The following is a 9,001-nucleotide window of genomic DNA, read 5'->3' as shown; positions in this document are numbered from 1 at the left end:
ATAACACATAAGTAAAAATAAACAATAATTACCTAAAAGAGATACAGAGTTAGTATTGTTTTGAAATTATCTTCAAATCTAAAAGTGTTTCTGACACACAAAAATAAGATAGATTCACAAGAAAATTGATGTTGAAATTAGGAGTTTTTTTGAGACCAGGTCTCCCTCTGTCACCCAGGCTGGAGTGCAGTGGCGCAATCTCAGCTCACCGCAAGCTCCGCCTCCCGGGTCACGCCATTCTCCTGCCTCAGCCTCCCGAGTAGCTGGGACTACAGGCGCCCGCCACACGCCCGGCTAATTTTTTGTATTTTTAGTAGAGACGGGTTCACTGCTGTTCTCCCCTCTCCTTTTCCTCCCCCTAGGGAGCAGCCAGCGGGAGTGGAGCTTAGCCTCGTTCTTCCCCTGAGAAGAGGAGAAAGGGAAGTTCTAACTGTTTTTCCTACTGCTAGAGGAGTGTGTGAGGTTCAGTCTCCCCTTAATGGGAATTTTTCACCTTTTTGTAACCTCTAAGGCATCCTGACTAAGGAATACTTTACCACTCCCCCGTGGCTTTTCTTCCCTTACTCCCAACTAAGGAATGTCTTACTGCCTCTGTGGCTTCTCTTTCCTTGGTATGTCCTAACCAAGGAATGCTTCACCGCCCTGCTGCTTTTCTTTTCTTAGTCTTGACTACCAAGGAAATAATTTACCAGCTCCTCTGGCATTTCCTTCCTTGGCTCATGCATGAGGTTGCCTAGTCCACGTGGTATATGAGGGTCCTTTACTCTAGGTCACTGGCTGGTTTTTTCCTGCATTGCTGAGAACCCAGGTTTATTTGTCACACCAAGTAGATTTTGATTCCTTACCCCTGAGGCTGCTGCAATGAGGCAGTGGGGTGCCTCCTCATAAGAGAGGACTGGAGACCCCCCGGAGGAGAATGGCTCCCCATATGGGCCACTATTTTGTTATAAGTAAAACGTTTATTTAGAAATAGAATGCTCGTTCCTCAGTACACAAGGAAAAATCAGGATTCAGACAAAAATTTTCTCAGCAAGGCAAATTTACGTTCTGCAAAAGGGTGCTCCTTGCAAATGGGATAATGGCAAGAGCACACCTGAATAAAGGAGGGAAGCAATTTTTATCCCTTACGCAGCTTGTCCCTGCTACTGTGTCTTGTCTCCATTGCCTGGAGCCAGACCTCACAATTTAAACTGAACCTGATTGGCTAACAACTTAAAACTTTTCTAAATAGGTAAAAGCAATGGAGAACAAAGGAAAAGAGGAAGTTGCTTATGAAAAGACTTAGAAAAGTAGTAATATTCCCAAATAAGGAAGGGGCATAAGCTGCAAGCTGGGACATGACTGGAAGCACATGCAGCACAGATATCTTGATTAAAGTACAAGGACATAGAGTGTACTATGTGCCTGTGAGCATGTGTAGCACAAATGTGTTGGTCTCGAACTCCTGACCTCAGGTGATCCACCCACCTCAGCCTTCCAAAGTGTTGGGAATTACAGCCTTGAGCCACCACACCCGGCCAGGCACTTTCTTCTGTGAGATTTAGAAACAGATATAAAACATGTATATACAAAAACATATACAAACACAAAGGCTTATATGCACGTCTAATTAATGTCAATTTGTGAGCATGTATTGAAACAAAAGCCCAAAAGAAAAGTATGTAAGAGGTCATTACCTTATTCTCCTCAAGACACAGAAATTCAATCAATGAACTCAGCCCATGTGATTCTAGTCAGCCCCAGTTAGCTCAGCCCAAGTGATTCCAATCAGCCAATCAAATTACCCCAATGGTACCAATTAGTCAATTATATCACTATAGGTGAATCCAATTAAACAATTAGATTAGCCCAAGGTGATTCCAATCAGCCAATTTTCTTAGCCAAGGTAGATTCAATCAGCCAATTATCTAATCAGTGACTACAGATTTATCAAAACAGGCCCAAACTAGTGGATGTGAAGAGCACATACTTACATTGAGAAGGAATGCAGGATGCTGAAATGCACACCTGAACGGCATGTATAATGTGGCTTTGCTGTCAGCTTATTTCTGAGGCCTATGCTATTGAAGATGAAGGTTTTTTTGTTTATACAAACAATATTGTACAAATATGTTTCATTCTGAAATGCTATTGAGTAAAAGAGATTGGAAGTAATTATATATCTGCATAATTTGTGCCAAGTAATTGAAAATTGTCTTTTGGGGAATATTTCTTGTATACATAAATATTTACACAGACATACTCATCCTGTATGTAAGTTTTAAAAATCTATTTACCTGGCCGGGTGTGGTGGCTCACGCCTATAATCCCAGAAATTTGGGAGGGCAAGGCAGGTGGATCACCTGAGGTGGGGAGTTCAAACCAGTCTGACCAATATGGAGAAATCCTGTCTGTACTGAAAATACAAAAATTAGTCGGGCATGGTTGCACAGACCTGTGATCCCAGCTACTCGGGAGGCTGAGGCAGGAGAATTGCTTGAACCCAGGAGGTGGAGGTTACAGTGACCCAAGATTGCACCATTGCACTCCAGCCTGGGCAACAAGAGTGAAATTCCATCTCAGAAAAATAAAAATAAAAATCTATTTACCTGTGTGTCTGTGTGTGTGTGTATCCCAATATCAATATTTTTATTTATATTTATAAAGAATAAAGATGTAGAATGTGGAAGTATTGACAAATATTGGTACTAATAGTAATACAGAAAGAAACTTTCATACATGTATAAACTTGTTTGCCTTATAAACTATATCTAGAATAGTACACAAATAGAGGTATGCTCTGACATACATTCTGCTGCATTTAACATAAAAGAAGAAAGCACTGGTCTTTGTTGTTGATTTCTGTGAGATGTAAATGCACTAAGGCCATGGGAGTCATTAATTGTCATGTCAAGGTTGACCCCTACTCTATGTTGTATATATGGCCAGAGATAAACCAGCCCAAGTCCAAAGGCACACACCTACATTTGAGAATGCTTATTCTTCTTTATTACAACTTTCATCAGGACAAGCTTCCCTGTTTTATCCCATGAGTGTGTGATGTAAAAGTACAATCTTGTGTTTTTGTCTTTGTGGCTAAAGTAAGGTTTTTTTTTGTTTTTTGTTTTTTGTTTTTTTTAGATTGAGTCACACTCTGTTGCCCAGGCTGGAGTGCAATGGCATGATCTTGGCTCACTGCAACCTCCACCTCCCTGGCTCAAGCAGTTCTCCCACCTCAGCCTCCCTAGTAGCTGGGATTACGGGCATGCACCACCACGCATAAATTTTCTTTGGCCCCTATTGTTATTAATTTCTCCTTTTCAGCAGAAGAAAAGATAGGAACTGTGGTTGGGGGAGGAAGGCAAGGGGTTAAGTGAAAAACAGGCATTTGACAGGAAATGGCAGCCTGTTTGGCTATTTGATCTGCAAGGTTATTCCCTCAGCTTTCAAAGGAGGTATTTTTTTTGATGTCCTGGAACAAGGACAATAGCTATTTCTTCTGGCAGCTGGAGATTATCTAATACTTTGGTGATTACATCTTTGTGGACCAAGTCTTGGCCTTTACTATTAATAAGACCTTGTTCAGTCCAAAATGTTCCCAAAAGTATGAGCTACTCCAAAGGCATATTTGGAATCAGCATAAATAGTCCCTTCTTGATTTTGCAAGTGCTTTACAGCTTGATTTAGTGCAAACAATTCATATGTTTTAGCGGACCAATTATTTGGCAATCTTCCTGACACTATCTCTGCGAGAGCGCGACCTGTTCACCATCAATTACTGAGTGTCCGTTATGCCTTTTTCCTTCAATCACTGGAGAAGAGCCATCAAGGATTAGGTGTTGTCCCATTTTGAAAGGGATCTTAAATCAGGCCTGACTTTCGTGTGATAATTAATTAGATCTAAACACTTATGCTCTGGCCCTTTTCGATTTGGGTTCTCTGTTGGGAAACCTGCTGGGTTAAGTGAATTGTCAGTGGTTAATGTTAAGTCATCTCTTTTTAATAAGATAGCTTCATACTTAAAAATTCTCGAGTTGGTGAGCCATCTCCCTGCTTTTTGGTTCAAGATAGTTCTAACTTGATGGGGTGTGCTCACAACTAACTTTCCTCCAAAGGTTCCTTTCCTACTTTCTTCAGTTAACAGGGTGGTAGGTGCAATGCATTGAACACATTTGGGCCACCCACAGGTTAGTGGATCTAAAACTTTTGATAGGAAGGGTACAGGTTGCCGATGCCCCTGGTGTTCCTGGGTAAGTGCTCCTAGAGCTACCCCCTTGTTCACATTAACGACAAGGTGAAATGCTTTCTCTAGGGAAAGTAAGGCTACTCAGGGGCAGTTATAAGGTGATGTTTAAGTTCTTCAACCTGGTGGATTTCTTCAGAAGTCCACAGGAGAAGGTTAGGCTTTTCTTGGGTAAGCTTTAGATATAAAGGTTTTGTCCTTAGGGCCTATAAGTCATTTCATAAGCGACAATACCCAACTAATCGTAGAAATTTTCTGAGCTCTTGCTTAGTCTTAGGCAAAGGCAATGACACGATTCCTTCAACTCATTCAGGCCCTATCCTTCGTTTGTCTTTACTTATTAAGTATCCCAAGTACTTCAATTCTGGATCTACTAATTGAAGCTTTCCCTTTGAAACTCGTAACCCTCCTCCTTGCAAACAGTTAAGGACGTGGATGGAAAAATCAGTCACTTGTTCTACAGCCTCACCAGTTATAAGAAGATCATTTATATATTGGAGCAAACATATGTGTTTGGGGGTAGAAATCCGTTCCAGAATCTGTTCTAAAATTTGGCCAAAGGTTACGGGAATCTGTGAACACTTTTTTTTTTTTTTTTGAGATGGAGTCTGGCACTCTCGCCTGGGCTGGAGTGCAGAGGCACCATCTCAGCTCACTGCAAGCTCTACCTCCTGGGTTCACGCCATTCTCCTGCCTCAGCCTCCTGAGTAGCTGGGACTACAGGTGCCCGCCACCACGCCCAGCTAATTTTTTTTTTTTTTTTGTATTTTTAGTAGAGATGGGGTTTCACCAGATTAGCCAGGATGGTCTCGATCTCCTGACCTTGTGATCCACCGCCTCAGCCTCCCAAAGTACTGGGATTACAGGCATGAGCCACCACGCCCGGCAAATCTGTGAACTCTTGGGGCAAAACTGCCCATGGCTACTGTTGCTTCCATGCAGAATGAGGATCTTACCATTCGAAAGCAAATACGTCCCAGGTTTTTTCAGCCAAGGGGCATGCCCAGAAGGTGTCTTTTAAATCTATAACTGTAAACCATTGATGGTCATATGGGATTTTGCTGAGGATGGTGTAAGGATTAGGGACAATGGGATGAGTAGCCTAGACTGGTTGATAGCTCTGAGGTCAGGTACTAGTTGGTATGACCCATCTGATTTCTTTACAGGCAGTATTGGGGTGTTATAAGGGGACATACAGGGTTCAAAGAGCCTGTCCTAAATGAGACCTTCAATTATGGGCTTCAAACCAATTCTGCCTGCTTGGGGAATGGGATATTGCTTTCTTCTTACTATTTTCCCAGGGGTTTTGAACTTTATGTGTATCGAAGGGACTTGAAGTCTTCCCCAATTTCTTTCTCTTGACCAGACATCAGGATGAATGTATTTTTCATCCACAGTAATAAGTAGGTTTAATGAAGTGAGGAATCCCTCTAGGCCAACATGTAAGCCTATAACTAGTTTTAACATTAAGTCCCTTCCTAATTGGTTAATTCCTGCCTTAGGTCAGGGATTAATAAAAACTTAATACGAGTTGATCGGTTTTTGTATCTGACTTCTGTTTCCTCTAGGATTTTGCCTTTACATCCTTCTCCCTTTACCCCTGAAAGAGAAAGTTGTTCCAAGGAGCAGGTGATATCAGATGGAGGGAAACAAACGGAGGAGCGGGCTGCTTCTGAATCTACTAAAAAGGTTATGAGCTCATATTTGGGTTCCACCTCTAAATTTATCAAGAGCTCTTGGTGGGAACCGAGAGAAAAATACATAGCCCCTGACCCCCCTATTCTTCCTCAAAAGTCATGAGTGGAATAACTTCTTTTCCTTCTCCCAGTTGGAACATGCCCTCATGAAGTGACCTACTCTACCACATTTAAAACACTTATCCTGTCCTTCCTCTTTTCCTACTCTAGGATTCTTTGGTTTTGCTTCCCTATGCCCTTTATAAAGGGCCCAACAGATGGAAGGCTTGGATCTTTTATAGGTTTTGGTCCATCGCTTCTCGGCCTTTTGGCTAAGATCAAGTGTAGTATAGGTTTTGGTCCCCTCAAGCTTTGTTTAGAAGTGTATGGGTTTGGAGCCCCCTGCTGGAAGGTGGATAACATAATTTTTGCCTTCTGGTTTTGCTTCTCTTCATCCCTCCTCACATATATCTCTGAGCTTCTCTGTGAAGCTCACTCAAAGGATGGTCTTTCCAATTCTCTATCTTTCGTAATTTTTTCGAGATATCTGGCCAACCATTGGTGACAAAATGAAGCTTTAGCATTTCTTTCCCTAGTGGGTCTTCTAAATCTACGTCTGCATATGTTCTCATTTGCTCTTTCAATCTATCCACGAATTCCATAGGCCCTTCATCATTCCCTTGTTGAATGTTGAATGCTTGGGAAAGATTTTGTTTTTGGGGTACTGACTCCCAAATTCATTTTATTACCATTTCCCTAAGGTCTTGCCTATTTTCCCGGTGAGCTGCATTGTTATTACCCCGTTGGGGGTCTTGGGTGGGGAATTTTTGGTCCACAGCCGGAACGTTTTGACCAGGAGGATGTTCATGTTCCCAGACTACCATAGCAGCCCTGCAGATCATGCTCCTTTCTTGCCCTGAAAAGAGGAAGTCCAGGATGGACATTAACTCGGCCCAAGTGTATAATTGAGGTCCTAAAAATTGGTCAATTTGATCTGCCACTCCATAAGTGTCATCTAACAGTGGCTTGAGTTCTTTTTTTTAAATTTTGAACTTCTTAGCTAGTTAAGGGAGCATCCATGAAGACAATGGCTCCCCTCCTTAGGACACCTCCCTTAAGAGGAAGAAGGTTGGGGCTGACTCCTTAGAGGCAAGAGGAAAAGGGAAGTTCTGAATATCCTTTTTATATTGTTCTACCTCACACTGGAGTCCTTTTAGGGAACGGTACTTAGGCAGGTAAGAAGCAGGCTCATGGGATGATAATTCCCAATAATCAGGCTTGTAGGGTGGAGGGGATTTGGAGTGGGGTCTGGGGCAGCAGCGGCTGCCTAAGAAGGGGGATCGGGGGTACTGAGCAGAGGAAGATGGTCTAGGGGATCCCATGCATTGGAGTCTTTAGGCATTGGAACCAGCTTATCTTTCAGAGGTGCTAGATCGAGCTTTCCCCTGGTTGTCTTTAAAGGAAAAAGGAGGATAGGTCCTTGTCTCCAACAAACAACATAGTCCAGCTCTTCTTGAGTGGCTGGACTTTTATCATTCACATATTGAATTAAAAGCTGACACATCACATCCTTATTTGACCCAAACTTTGGCCAGAAGACTAAGGGTTTGAGGATGGGTTCTTGGGTCCAAATAAAACAGCAACATTTTTATCATTTGTTGCTTTTCCTTATGCTTAATCCTTTCATTATCTTTCCAATACTTTAACATGAAACCTAGGGGACTATCAAGGGGAATATCATTGCCGTTAGCTTTATCCTTTTTACTCCCTGTCTTACTTGGGATATTTCCCATTTTGGGTGTTGGTCAGGCTCAATCTGTCGTACTAGAGATTTCTTGCCTTTCCTACCTTGGAAGGTTGGGGTGAGGCTCAACCCATTATATTAGAGATTTCTTGCCTTCCCTCTCCTGAGAGGCTTAGCCCCACCTATTGGAGGTCTCTTGCACTCTTCTCCTTTTGCTTTGTCCTCTCTGGCCACTTCCCCAGAGGGAATTTAGGTCCCTTTCAGCATTGGCGGGTTCAGTATAAGCTCCTGACCTGGACTGCTTTACAGGAGGGCCACGATAAGCTGTATGAGGTGACCATGGAACCGCAGATTGGACTCCCTCACTCTGCACTCAATGTCCTTGAATCTCATTCATGCACTTTCAACGCACCTGCGACGTTTCTTACCTTGGTCTGTGCACAGAATTACCTGGTCACCACAGTGTATGAGGATCCTTCTGCCCGCATTGCTGACAGTCCATGTTTATTCATCACTCCAGGGGAAGTCTTAATCCCCTTGCCTCTGAGGCCATGGCAACAAGGCAGTGGGACACATCTCCTCATTAGAGATGATCAGGGACCTCTCCCCAGAGGAGAAAGTGAATCCCAGACAAGCCCCCAAGATCATTGGAAATAAATGCTTGGTGCTGCAAAGAAGAATAAGCACTCCAGCAGAAAGGTTTCTCAGCAAGGCAATTTACTTCTGCAGAAGGGTGCCACTTGCGCCTGGCATGGTCACAAGAGCACACCGAGCAAGGTAGGGCAGGGGTTTTTATCCCTAATGCAGCAGATCCTGTAGCTGTGTCCTCTCCCCATTGGCTGGAGTCCTACTGCACAATCTAACTGACCTGATTGGCTACTATTTAAAATTGAATAGGGCTAATTAGGTGGGAAGGGAGAGGCTGTCTGTTACAGTACAAGGCATGTCACCCAGGGTGGAGTGAAGTGGCATGCTCTTGGCTCACTGCAACCTCCATCCCCCAGGTTCAAGCAATTCTCCTGCCTCAGCCTCCCAAATAGCTGGGATTATAGTGCCCACCACCACCCCTAGCTAATTTTTGAATTTTTAGTAGAGATGGGGTTTCACCATGTTGGCTAGGCTGCACTCAAACTCCTGACCTCAGGTGATCCACCCACCTCAGCCTCCCAAAGTGCTGGGATTACAGGTGTGAGCCACTGCACCCGGCCTATATGCTATTTTATAGTAAAATGCCTACCTCCAATATCTAATGATATCTATATTAGAACAAAATTAAATTTATAAATTACCTTAAGGACAATTGATATTGATAGTATATTGAGATTTTCTGCCTAAGAATATGGAAGTTTTCTATTTGCT

General features: G+C 43.0%; 1 pseudogene; it reads left to right on the top strand.

The window, feature by feature from the left end:
• The first annotated feature begins 6,210 nt into the window (after positions 1 to 6,210).
• Positions 6,211 to 6,436, top strand: LOC129461388 (uncharacterized; annotated as a pseudogene).
• Positions 6,437 to 9,001: the final 2,565 nt, after the last annotated feature.

This window comes from Symphalangus syndactylus, chromosome 13 (genome assembly GCF_028878055.3).
Source record: "Symphalangus syndactylus isolate Jambi chromosome 13, NHGRI_mSymSyn1-v2.1_pri, whole genome shotgun sequence".
Classification (NCBI taxonomy): Eukaryota; Metazoa; Chordata; class Mammalia; order Primates; family Hylobatidae; genus Symphalangus; species Symphalangus syndactylus.
The sequence above is the reverse complement of the archived record's forward strand: the minus strand, read 5'-3'. Positions and strand labels throughout refer to the sequence as shown.